General features: G+C 37.8%; 1 long non-coding RNA gene across 2 annotated transcripts in view; it reads right to left on the bottom strand.

Annotated features, from left to right (window-relative positions):
* LOC117099338 overlaps nucleotides 1-14,119 on the bottom strand; it is a 91,303-nt gene that overhangs the window by 14,937 nt on the left and 62,247 nt on the right. The window contains exons 3-4 of one of the 2 annotated variants that reach the window (XR_004443771.1): nucleotides 8,691-8,750; nucleotides 7,046-7,502 (exon numbers count right to left, since the gene is read on the bottom strand). The exons of the other annotated variant lie outside the window; for it this stretch is intronic. This is a non-coding gene — a long non-coding RNA (uncharacterized LOC117099338). Of the gene's footprint in view, nucleotides 1-7,045; nucleotides 7,503-8,690; nucleotides 8,751-14,119 lie in introns of those variants that run through there. 2 annotated transcript variants of the gene reach the window in all.

Below are 14,119 nucleotides of genomic sequence, written 5' to 3'. Positions count from 1 at the left end.
GCATAGAGGGCTTATTTCCTCTCTCTCTTTCCAACATGTGAGGATACAAGAAAATGGCCATATACAAGCCAGGAAGAAGGCCCTCAGCAGAACCCAATCATACTGGCATCCCCATCTTGCACTTCCAGCCTCCAGAACTGTGAGAAATAAATGTTTGTTGTCTAAACCACCCATTCTAATTCATTACAGTAGCCCAAGCTGACTAAGACAGTAACAAAACCAGAATCTAATCCTATGTCTGCCTGATTCCAAAATTATGTTCTTTTGTCCATACAGAACATAAAACTGTTAAAAAAAAAAAAAAAGGTATTCTTTTCATATTTTAAGTGCCCAATAAAAATTTATCTAATGATGATGGCCTTGAAACTAGACTGCTAGAAGTGAATGCAGATGACACTAAGGATGGGGTAGGGTAGGCAAGAAATTGGTGTTCATGAAATGGCAAGATTTGGTCAGTGAAATGTAAGTGTTCTGGACTTGAGATACCTCATTCATTCAGGACAATAATAGAGAAGAACAAGTCACAATAATGAATTGAGAATATGGACAAGGGGAAAATAATCAGAACTCTAAAATCCCATCCTTGGGACCCAGAGAAGACTGGTCCCACTCATAAGCACTCTAAATCTAATCAGATTTAAAGAGTTAAAGATGGAATTTTAGTGGATGCCACCAATTTGTCCTACAGATATGGACATTCCCCAGGTAGTTATCTTGCTTCTTAAACTGGCCTCCCCACAATTAAGTAGCATGTGCCAGGGAGTGCATGACTACATTTACAAATGTGTCTGACAAAATAGCATGACTTTAAAAGGCAGTATGCAGATTTTATGTAACTGCTTTCTTTGCAAGGGAATCATTTTGGTAAAGGCTATCAGGAAACATAGAGATAGAGGTGCAATTTTCCTTTCTGTGGGCTATCCTTCTGTGAAAAGTTTACAAAACACTGTTGTCAAAGAGAAGTGGAAGTCTTGTACAAGTAATCAAAATCTCAGATTTGGAAAGGCTGGAAATGTTATCAAATCATGGTCAGCCATGACAAAGTCAGAATAAAGATTGGGCAAAGTCAAGTAGAGATTTTTCCTTTTGACTTGACTTGAAGAGATTACAGAAAAGCCAAAGTTAAGTACAGAAAAAAAAAAAAAAAAAAAAAAAAGCCAAATTCAGTGGAATATACAGTCTCCCTCAGTATTCATGTGGTATTGCTTCCAGGACTCTCATGGATACCAAAGCCTGTAGGTTCTCGTATCTCGTGTAAAATGGAGTCTTTTAAAATATAATCCATGTACATCCTGTTGTACATTTTAAATCATCTGTAGATTACTGATAATACCGAATACAATGCCTATGCATCATTTCATTTGTGTAGACTCAGTGTAGTACTCAAAACAACAGAAATTCAAATTTTACATTTTGAGATTCTGTGGAATTTTTTTTCTGAATGTTTTGGATCCTCGGTTGAATCCATGAATGCGGAAACCTTGGATATGGAAGGCTGACTACTTGTAATTAAGACTTACGGGTTTTAACTTTGGTCCTTGTGTGTAACTTTGAACATCACTTTGTTTTCGTTTCCCCATTCATAAAACAGAGATGGCATATATCAGGCAAACTATTTCAAGGATTCCATGATAATTAAGGAATAAACTATAAGGCACTTAGTGAATACAAAGTGCTGGAAGATGCAAAGCAATAAAATACCCTGGAAATTGTGTTTGCTTTTAACAAACTTGAAACCTGTGGAAACTACTATTTGATTTATCTCTTTGTGAAAGGGAGTCAATGTGATTACAGGAAACCAAAGTGCACAAATTTTTGGTGTATAATAGCGGAAACTTGTCATGTACAGATTTTTCTCACTGGACCTGTGTTTCTTTGAATTATTCTCTTGTCAGTGTTGTACACAAAGAAAGGGTGCTACTTTGTGACTCCACATTATGCTTCTATCAAACACATTCCTCAAGACTGAAGATGACAGCTCCTGTCCTCTCGGGAGACACAACACACTTCTCCATGTCCCTGTGCCCTTGTTCTGTGTTTTTTGAATTTGGGTGACAGGTCCAATGTCAAAAATGCAATGGGGACACACAGAATAAGCTAGCACAGAGGTGCTCAAACATTGATGCAAACAGTTTTTGAATTAAAAGAAGTATAGACATATTGTGGAATGGAAGGTAACTTCACAGACACTTTAAAGCTAAAACATGAACATTTGAAAGAAAAGAACAGCCTTGTTCATGGCAGTCTACTTAGGCTGTACTTTACCCCAAAACGTTCACTGTAGGAAGCAGCTCAGAGAAGACCCTTTACAGAGCAGGGGAACAGTAGTAGCCAGGATAGCCATGCCCCTCTCATCTGTTGCCTCCCTGTTGGACTTCTGTACCCCTTCTGCCTCAGTTGTCTCCTGTGGAAAATGCAGGAAATGAAAGTATATTCCCCTGAAGCCTGACAGGGATGATTTTAAAAACAACTGAGATAAAATACATGAAAACGTTTTTAAAGCAGGAAATATCAGACAAATGGTAGTTGTAATTTTTTATTATAGTTGAGTGTAGAGAGTCTTTGTGCCTTACTTAGCACTTAAGCATTTAAATTATAATGTATCAATTTACATATATTGGAACTTCTTAGATTGTTTCAGTTGACCATATTTTGTGTTTAAAATAGACCCCAATCTCCTTGACTCTTGTTTCTTTGGTATCTCAAAAGAATACTCTGACTATAAAAGATGAGCATCATTGATGCCAACCACCATCCTGATCAATCAGCAGCCATTAACATCAAAGTGAGACTCCACCAGCAAAAAGATTACGACATGGTAAAGTCTCAGATGACTGTTAACATTTTTTAGCAAAAAAGCATTTTTAAATTATGTACATAGATTTTTTTAAAACATAATGCTATTGCACACTTAATAGACTTTAGTGGAAACATAACTTACATGCACTGGGAAACCAAAATAAAATGTATGATTTGCTTTATTGTGATATTTGCTTTATTGCAGTAGTCTGGAACAGAACCTACAATATCTCCAAAGTATGTCTGTAATTAATTCCTCTCTTTTCCACTTGTGACCACTTTGTAAACTCCTTCTAGCATACACAATCCTTATTAAATTTAAAAAGTCTTGAATTTTCTAGTTTTTGATGCTTTCAAATATAATTTCTATCATAAAGTAGATTCAAAAAAATATGGAGTATGCTCCCTCTCCCTTCTTTTTTAGACTGCCATCTTTCTATTTTCCTTAGGTTAGAATCTGGTATTCTTAAAGTCTGCTATTATTTTATTTGGTGGGCAGGATTTGCATGGATCCTCCCTATGTATTCCCTACCCCACACTTAACGAAGACTTGCATGGTGTGACACAGCGTGACACAGCATATATTAGGCTAATTTTCATCTTTGTGCTGCAATTAACATTTAATCACCAGAGATCATGACCAAGAAGCACCACTAACTTTTAGCTGTATTTTTCCTATAATCCAATATATTTTGAAGTTTTTTTGAATTTAGAAGTATCTATTTGTTATATTTCCACATGTACATCTAAATAATTTTTAATGGATTGCAAGAAAAATTATGGCAGGAACAAGTTTAGTGTGTGATAGATTAAATGTGCAACGTTTAGATTTTGAGGAGACACTTCAAATGCCAACTGATCCAAGTATTCCACACTCTGGTAATTAATTAAAAATTGAAATCCCAAATGTGGAATATAGTTACACTAGGCAAAGAAATGAATGAGGTTGCTCATTATAAGGATTATCCTTGAATTTTATACTGAAATGGCTTTGGTTCTTGTTGATAACCTCATTTTATTGTTGAATGCAGTGTAGGTATTCAACAGACACTCATTTAAAGGAGCTTGATTACCATATCGATCACTATAGCTATTTAGGCTTAGTCCTGAAAGCTATGCATTTCTTTCTTTATTTAATCAGTATTCATCCTGAGTGCTATTATACTGCCTTGTAAACAATATTGTTTTGCAACCTTAAAGTCAGTAATTCTGTAGAAATTAAATTGGGTTTACAGTAAATCCTTGATTACCATATAATCTGTGGAGTCCAAATAATGATGTACTTAGCTGTAGAAATGCATGTAAAACACAGAGTGATGATCACATGGCTATTTGGAGCCTAGCAAAGAAAGGGACACCAAATGTTTTGATGGTTGAAAAGCTGTGAAATCATTTTGTTTTTAATGTCTTATTTTAATTATACTCTTCAAACATCTTGATATTGCTCTAGCTGCCTTTAAAATGGCCTAAAATCTACTGCTAAATTTTGCCTTACATCATTGGTTGGGAGTTTATTTTAATAAAATAAGACTTGTTAAAAATAGAAGATCCATCTGATTTAAAGTGACAATAGAAAGAAATAAGCAGACTTGCCTTTAGCAAATAATCTGTCTCTGTTTTAAGGGAATCTTTCATGATGTTTGGCTTAAGTATTAAGTAGTGTTGCTGGACAAAAGAACTGGTCAAATATGCATTTTATCCAAGGACTCTGGCCTTCTAATTTGTCAAGGTCTCAGCCACTGCTTGACCTGCTCTTAATTAATTTCAGGGAAACCAATGATGTTGCTCTTCTAATACAGCCCAAACTCTAAGCTATGATAATTGTTAAACCTTAGAGTCAGAATGGCCCACAGAGATATCTACAGAAATAATGTGATTGACAAAAACCACATCATTGCTTCATGGCCAAGTCAAGCCTAAAACTCACGTCTTCCACCTCCTAATCCAGAGTCTTTCTCACTACACTAAAACCTGCAAAGGAAACAAAGATTAGTTAGATGTGGAGCCCACCCAAGAGGAGCTCAAAACCCAGTAGAAAATGTGAGACAATAAGAAGATTCAGGACATCACTATAATTCAGGAGCACAGAGACTAACATGGAGGTGAAATTTTAGAGTAGTGAGGAATATGGGACTGCGATTTTCAGCCAGACTTCACCATTTCTTACCTGTGAACCTTCAGCAAGATACATTGTAGTTCTAAATTTCATTTCTGTCAAATTAACAAGTAGGATTGTTGTGAGGATGAAATGTGATAATCTATGCAAATTACACTCAGCACAGTGACTGATACATGGAAGAATTCAGTAAACATTAATTAATATTAATAGAGGAAAAGATTAGGGGGGTTTAGAGAATGGAAAGGAATTGCTAAGTTAGTGCAACTGGGAAAGATTCTGAAAAGATGGCATTCGTGAAGCATGAAGAAGGAGAACTATGGACTTCAGAGGGAAAAGATGTGGAGAGAATAGCAGGATTGGAGTATGGAAAGATGCAAACACAATGAGGAAGAAAGAATGAGCTCATAGGCAAAGAATGCCGAATGGCCTTGTGCATTTTAAATACATTTGTTGTGCTCAAATTTTGTTGTGCTCGAATTTTGTTGTTCTAAATGTTATTTAAATTAAGATGATGGGATGACAGTAATTACAAATATTTACTGTGGGCTCATGATGGCAAGCCTTCTAGAAAAGTGGGAGGCAATAATGGTGAGAAGTTTCTTATGCCTTTGACCTCAGACTGAGAGTTACACCATCAACTCTTCTGATGTTAGAAGTCAGAGCTATCCAATGAGTGGTATAGAGTTCCAGGCTGTGGGTGGTGTATGTTGGGGACTATTGAAAACTTCAAACAGTGAAAGTATAGCATAATTGGACCTGGGATTTTGGAAAATTGTTCTGATTCTGAAGGGAAAGATGCTGTATTAGTCAGGGTTCTCCAGAGAAACACAGCCAATAGGATATACACAGATGGCCCTCTATGTCCATGGGTCCTGCATCTGTGGATCAACCAGCTATGAATCAAAATTTTTTTTAAAGGAAAAGGATGGTTGTGGCTGCATTGAACTACTTTTTTCTTGCCATTATTCCATAAACAATACATTATAGCAACTATTTATATAGCATTTACATTGTATTAGGTATTATAAATAATGTAGAGATAATTTAAAGTATACAGGAGGATGTACATAGGTTAAATTCAAATACTACACCATTTTCTATAAGGTACTAGAGTACCCATGGATTTTGGTGTCCATTGGAGGTCCTGAAACCAACCCCCATGTACACTGAGGGACAACTGTATATATAGATAGATGAGAGAGGATTTACTAGAGAAATAGATTCATACAATTATAGAGGCTGAGAAATCTATTTGCCATCTACAAGCTGGAGAATCAAGGAAGCTGGTAGCATGGCTGAGTCCAAGTCTGAAGGCCTGAGAACCGAGGGAGCTGATGACGGAACTCTTAGTCTGAGGCCAAAAGCATAAAAAACTGGGAGGCTGCTGGTGCAAGTCCTAGAGTCTGAAGACTGGAGAACCTGGAGTACTGACATGGAAGGGCAAGAGAAGATGGATGTCTCAGGTCCAGAAGAGAGAGCAAATTCACCTTTCCTCTGTCTTCTTGCTTTATCCAGGCCCTCAGCCTAATGGTGATGCCTGCCCATATTGGGTGAAGAAAGGTCTTTCTTACTCATTTCGCTGATTCAAACATCAGTTTCTTCTGGAAACATCCTCATAGACACACCCAGAAATTATGCCTTTTGTCTGGATATTCCTTAATCCAGTCAAGTGGACACCTAAAGTTAACCATCACACAGGCACTGCAAAAAGGAAGAATCCTTTGATAATGTTAAAAGAAAAACTTCAGACAAATTAAATTTAACAGAGATTAATTGAGCAAAGAACGATTCGTGAATCAGGCTGCCCCAGGATCCAGAAGAGGTTCAAGATGACTCCAGAGCTGCCGCATGGTCAGATCATATTTAGGGACAGAAGGAGGAAAGTGAGGCACAGAAACAACTGATTGGCTAGAGCTTGGTGTTTGCCTTATTCAAACATGGTTTAAACAGCTGACTGGCTGTGATTAGCCAGAAGTCTGTGATTGGTACAAGAGTAGGTTATAGTCTGTTTACACATCTATTTATTAATAGGTTACAGTTCACTATTCTAAGTGAGGCTGAATCTCTCATGGAAGGAGGCAGCTTTAGGCTAAACTTAACAATAACCAGACCAGAGAAAAGCCCACTACAAGAATTCAAATGATGGAGACAAAGGCCTGAGTTAGGGCGGTAGCTGCGCTAAAACAAACAAAAACAAAAACAAAACAAAGAAAAACAAACAAACAAACAAAAAGACAGTTGTAAAGGTGAGAGACAAGAAACATGGTCTTTTAACCTTCCAGGCTGCCGTAAGAAATGATCACCGAGTGGCTAGTGAGTAGTGGGCAAAAGTTCTGTCTTAAAACAGCAGAAATGTATTCTTTTATAGTTCTGAGGGTAGCAGTTCCTAATCTAGGTGTCAGCAGAGCCAGGTTCCCTCAGAGCATTCTGGAGAAAGGTCTACTGTCTCCCAGCTGGTTGTTGTCAGCAGTCCTTGGCATTCCTTAGTTGGAGCTTGCATCACTCCATTTTCTGACTCCATCTCCACACGACCTTCTTCCCTTCGAATCAGTGTCTCTGTATCCAAATTTCCTTTTCCTCTCTCCTATAAAGACACCATTGAATTTATGCCCCACCCTAATCCACTATGACCACACCCTAATTAATTATATCAGCAAACCTCTATTTCCAAATAAGGTCACATTCACAGGTACCAAAGTTAGGACTGAACAATTCAACCCACTTTATGTGGTATCTACAAACTTGAAAAATGGTAAGATGTTGGGACTTAAAAGATCCCTTTCCCTCCACTGCTTCCAAGATTTTTTCTAGTCAAAGGAATAATAGAGGAAGAGGATTCTTAGGTCCTTGAGTTGGATCAGCTGTGCTCATTGAACACACCCAACATGAACAGCCTTCTACAAGCTGTTCTCTGAGGTCAAACTCTGTAGACCTTCCCACTCTGACAGCTGCCCTGGATCTCAGCTGAAGGAGAGAGACTTTCTTCAGGCAGAGATTTAACACCCGGGGAAAGAGGAGGCTCTGGAGTCAAACTGAATGCCAGTCTGGCCCCTTTATATACCTGCCTGAATCTCAGTGTCCTTATCTGTAAATGGGTATAATGGGTTGATGCAACAGTTAAACACTGTTATTCCAGTACTTACTGAATACTTTAATATTTGGTAAATATGACCTAGTTGTATTTATTATTACTGTTTTCTGGAATCGTGGCCATCATTATTACTGTTTTCTTGAATAATGGCCATCTTTTGACAAATGGATTGTTGCTTTAATGAGACTGCCTTCTAGCTTCTATGTCGACTTGACTTTCCTCTCCTGCCTTGATATCTGTGGGGATCCCTGGCATATTGTCATTGACATGGCAATTTTGATTGTCTGAAGGTGACAGTCCAAAGGTAGAAATATATATAGGTCCTTTAACCCTCTGGCCATGTGATGGCTCAACACGGTATCCATATTTCCTCTTCCCTTTGCTCCAGGAGAGTTTTACAAGTAAAATATACACAAACCACTAGGCATATTTTAAAAAATTCATAAATAAAATGCCATCATGACAAACTCCAGGGGACATTTGAAACATATTTGTTATACTAAAATTTTGTTGTACTGTTATTTGAAACCTAAGCCATGGCCGAAAAATAGTTTCCTGAGTGCATTTTAATAAAAGCAGTTGCTGTAATGAAGGGTTTTTCTATAAGCATCACAACAGACTATCTCATTGCTTGCTCTTTCCACCTGGTATATTCCCTCAATGTGATTCATAAGCACTTACTTGTAAGAGTCATCAGGAGACAGTGCGAAAAACTTTGGTTCACTCTGTGGTTTGGTTCTCCTGAAGGGTAGGAAATACATTTCATTCATCTTTGTACCCCTAGATGTCTGCTCAGTACTTTGAGGGTAATCAAAAAATATTTAATAAATGAATAATGAAATGACCAAATGCTAAACTAATTAGCATCAACTTAGAAAAACCCTCATGAGACTGCAGCCCATATCTGTTTATTTATAAACATTCACCAAAAATATTTTACATGCATTTAGTATCAGTGCAAAATTGGGGTCTCATAAGAGCAAAACGAGCTCAGTGAATCATCTGAGTACCTGCGGGCCAATCAAGATATTATTGCTTCTAATTGGTATTCCTACAAGTGGTTAATTTTTTCCCTATGCCTGACTTGCAAGCACTCAGGTGCAAAATTTGTTCTTGTCTTTGAGACCATCCTAATAATCACTCTCCATCTGAATCTTGGAACCAGAATCCCCCACTGATGGGTACAAATGAGGGAGAAATATGTCAACACACATGGGCACTGGCTCGTGGCAATGAAGATTTATTTGATCTAGTCAGCCAAGGGATCACCAGGAGCAAGTAATAAAGAGAATGAAATTCCAGGGTGGGTTATGCCAGTACCTCCTTTGTTCAACAGTGTGCCTCAGCCTTATCCATAACAGAGCTTGGAGTCCAGAGGACAGTGCACTTGTTAACTCAAGTCTAGAATGAAGATGGTGACCCTGAAAATATTGATGCTTTAGTGCTAAATTTTTGTTTGTAAATGACTTTAAACTTTTGTTTGTTGCTCAGTCGATGTCATTGGGATTTATTTGGCTGCCAGCTTTGAGTTGCTATTTGAAACGAGCAGCGCCATATGCAGCACATGCATATTCAGTAGTGCAGTTCTTTTTCTAAAGGGAGGGGGGAGTGCCAGGACTCATGGTTCACAATATGAATTTGCATCCCACTTTGCATAAATTTGCATGTAGACTTCATAAGCCTCTAATTTCAAGTATATAAAATGAAGTGAATCAATGCAATCTACTGCAATTGTTTTCCAAGGCATTAATCACATGAAATACAACCCAGCTTTCCTTAACCAATTAATTTAATCACACCCAAGGTTAGGAGAGACAGGAGAGTAGTGAATAATGGCTGCTAAGCGCCTGGCCTCCGGTTAGGAAGCTATATACAGCCTTAGTACTTCCCCAGTATATCTCCCTTCCAACTCTATGTCTCTCATGAAAGATTATATTATAGTTTACTTAGTATTTTCTTTTATTCCAGTGCCCTTCTCTGCAGGAAGATTCTATAACCTTATCCCGTTAAACCCTAGAGTTGCTGTATGACTTTCTCTGACCAGTGAAATGTGACCAAAAGTGCTGCATGTTCCTTCAAAGCAGAAGCTTTAAAATCCTACACATGGGTCAATATCTCTCATTTTCCTCTGCCATAATACAAGCAGTATTTCTTATTGAGACTGCTCCATTAACCTGAATTCAGGGTGAAGATCAAATGAAGGGGAGCTCCAGATGACCTCCAAAATGGGCATGCAGCAAGAGAAAGAAATATGCCTTTGTTATTCTAAGCTGCTGGCATTTGTTGCTGCAGCACATCCTAGCTTATCTTGACTGATGATGCATTTCTTGAATTAATAAAATGAACTATAATTTGGTTTCAGCAGTTTGTGTGAGTTCTGTCTATGTAAGCATATGTGCACACACTGGGGTAGAGACAAAAATATTCAAAGATATGGCCCATGTGGCTAATAAACATATGAAGTGGTTGAGGAAATAATCTATATGTTTGTGATAAATTAAATGTCACCATAGAATAGTAATAAAGCATTTGTTATCCCCCTCCTATTTGAGCGAGATGGGATAGACTATTTAGATTTATTAAGACCATCAGATCCATAAAAATTTGGTCTGTACTTGAGAGAGATGCCAGCTTCCTCTTTACAGAGCCTTGGAGTTCTTCACATTCCACTAGGGGAAAAGTCTCAATTAAATGCTAATTTTTAAATACCTTTCTTTAGTACCTTCCAATCCACTATTAATTTAAGAATGAATTAACTTGAAACCACAGGAAGGCACACAGTGAATAATCAAACAATGAAACCTTAAGTCCTGAACCTGAAAAACCAGAGCTTTCTGTATTTCCATAGTGCAAAATTATGTAGAACAATCCTACAGATAATATTAGAATATAGATTATAGAAACATAGGGTATGACTTTCTTTCAGCCAACCAAGTCTAGAAGCTTTGCTTCTGCTTCTCCACTATGCTGTCCTGCAAAGTCCAAGATGGAGCAGCCTGACTCTGCCCCTAAGAATGCAGAAAGTCAAGAGAAGTAGACATATAATATTGAAGATTATTTTATTTCCATAAAGTAAAAATTAGAAGAATATACATGACAACTCTCAACAGAGATGAATGAATCATAAATCACAACATTTGTTTTTTTATTCTTTCTCCAGGCACACATAGCCGAGAAATGGTTGCTCATTTTGCAAACTATTCTGCACTAAGTAGATTATTATTTATGCTCTCTAGATTACCCAGTACTCATCCTTGACTTGAGTCTACCTCCTCCTCAGTACAATCTCTACATAATTAGTAGTTTGAAAGTTGTTTAAGAACTTTAACAGACCTGTTAGAATAAAGGATTTTTCTTAGAGAAAGAAAAAACATTTACAAAAATTTTACACTGTGTGAAATGAACTCCAAGAAGAGAGGATAAACATTCAGAGAGCCAAAACATAGAGAAAATAAAATAAAGAGATGAACTGTCTATCAAAGGATTGGAGGTTTATTTTACTTCATTTTGTTTCTCAGATGTTCATTTGCATCTCTGATGCTCTTTGGGCAGGAGATCTTCCAGCAGAGTGAGACCCTACAGGTGGTTCTTAGATTACAGATGCCACAAGAATGATGTTTCTTAACTAAATCAATTTCTTGCCCATGGCCAGAAACAGTAAAATTAGGAGAATGGTTATAGAAATCACATTCTGAGATCTTTCTCATCTCAGAAATTTCAGAATCAGTTAAAAGTTGCATTGAACTTTTAAAATTGGTATGATTCCTAGAGTAATAAACACCTGTTAACGCAGCTTTTTTGTGTGTTTTTTGTTTTGTTTTGGTTTGTTTTTTTTTTAGTGAAAACTGATCCTGGGTTTTGAGGCATGTAAATCAAAGAAAGAGTGAAGTAGAGGCATTATGTAAAATAGAATCTTTCCAAGTGAGTATTTCTTTAAAAAATTGATAGGTTTGTAATTAGACTGTGTTCTCCTGCAATCAAATGGACCCCATCTTCACAAGGATAGTGCCTGAGAGTGTTCTAATAATTCTGTGGTTCTAAAGCTTTCCTTCAAGAATAGAGAGAATTTCCTGTATCAGTCCTATAAACCTGTCTGAGCCTTGGCCATGCCATGGTATGAGCACGGCACCATAGGGCTATCTGATCTTGTACAAGAGAGGAGAATGGGTTTATGGGTTGTGGTCCAATTTGGTGGTTAACCCAGTATTTCTCTTTTAGTAGGATTTAACATAGGATATCCAATCTCATTCTCTTCCAGGAGTTTCTTCAATTGTGTGTGTGTGTGTGTGTGTGTGTGTGTGTTTATATATATATATATATATTTTTTTTTTTTTTTTTTTTTTTTTGAGACGGAGTCTCGCTCTGCCGCCCAGGCTGGAGTGCAGTGGCATGATCTCAGCTCACTACAACCTCCACCTCCCAGGTTCACGCCATTCTCCTGCCTCAGCCTCCTGAGTAGCTGGGACTATAGGCACTTACCACCACAACCGGCTAATTTTTTTTTATTTTTTTTATTTTTAGTAGAGATGGCGCTTCACTATGTTAGCCAGGATGGTCTCGATCTCTTGACCTCATGATCTGCCTGCCTCGGCCTCCCAAAGTGCTGGGATTACAGGCATGAACCACCATACTCGGCCCCATTGTATATTTTTATTTGAGATTCTGGAATTCTGACTAGAGCAGAACTTTACTCAGCTTCAGAGAAGAAAGAGGCAGAAATGTTGCCAGTTGGGATTGAGAAAGGCCTCTGACTTCTTTAAGTCTGTAGATAAGATGTTCTCTGCTCCTCGGATCAGCCTAGTCCTCCTGGTTTCTCCTGTGCTTAGGAATTTCCCACTGCTCTTTATGTCTTTCAAGATTTTCCTGTAGCTTTGCAGTCAAGTTGGTGGTAATTTTCCACTGGTTTGCAATGAAGCTTCAGATATGACCTATGATCTCAATGTCACCATAATTTAGCCACCCCTAATATGCCCATTCTTTGGAATACCGGCTTTTATTGCTATCATAATTCTCACATTATTTATAAATAATATAGTGCCATAAATACTGACCTTCAGAGCTAGCACAAGATCTTTCTAATCAAGCTTTTGCCTGGTTGAGGTAAGAGTCCAAGTCTTTATAACACTTTATTGCTGATGGCTATGTTAAACTCTCTAAAGATGTCTGGGACATTTAGGGGCATGGGTATTGCAAAGCCATAAAAATGACATTGTAGGACCTAAAACAAGCACAGTGGAACTCCACTGTGACCCTGATGTTATATGGCAAGGAAAACTCCTGTCACAGAAATTTTGCCCTACGGCAAGAGAGTTGTTTACAACAGGGCTGTGAATAGGCACAGATTATTTCCAGGGGTGTCATTGTTTTAACCCTTCAGGGGAACAAAATCCATGTCACTTTTAACAAAGTTCTATTTTGCCTTATGTTTTTCCTGTGGAACAGGTGAAGTTATTTTTTTCATTTACAACAAAACACGAGCAAAAAAGAAACTAAGGAAAATAAACAAGATTGGTCAAGGAAAAATTTATAAAATCATAACTAGCTCTAAAACTGGGACCAAACTGAAAAATGAAACAATCTTGGTTGCTGGGAAACTCTTCAGAAGATTCTGGGCAGTTTTTCGAGAGAAAGAATTACTTGTGCTTCAGTCAGGGTGTCAGCAAGAAGCTGAAGAAATTTTAATGGAGGGATATTTGTATGAACAGTCAGCAAGTTAAGGTGTGACCAACAAGGGAAGTTGAAGCACCCAGAGATTAGCAATCATGGAAAGCCATTACTTTTTCTATACATGAAGGGATGAAGGAAAGAAAATAGTGTTACTGAAGCCCAGTGAGAGATGGATCTGTGGGGTGGGACTAATATGTATATTAACTGAAGAATAGGAACATCGCCAGAACCATAGCATGGAACAGGAAGGGAGCAGAAAAGAAATGCCTCAACTTCTCTGTCCTCCCACTGGTGCCTTTCACTGGCTAAACCCAGTGAGATGAGTTCAAGGGAGCCTGGATAAAGTGGTTCATAGGTCAGGCTTGTGAAATTCAGAGTAGGGCAAAAAAATGAATCAAGTAGCTAGGGGCGGTGGGGTGTGGGATAAAAGAGGAAGAGCCAGT

The sequence above is a fragment of the Trachypithecus francoisi genome, unplaced genomic scaffold, assembly GCF_009764315.1.
Source record: "Trachypithecus francoisi isolate TF-2019V2 unplaced genomic scaffold, Tfra_2.0 Lachesis_group16, whole genome shotgun sequence".
NCBI classification, from domain to species: Eukaryota; Metazoa; Chordata; class Mammalia; order Primates; family Cercopithecidae; genus Trachypithecus; species Trachypithecus francoisi.
Note: the sequence above shows the minus strand (reverse complement) of the source record. Positions and strands in the feature narration are given on the sequence as shown.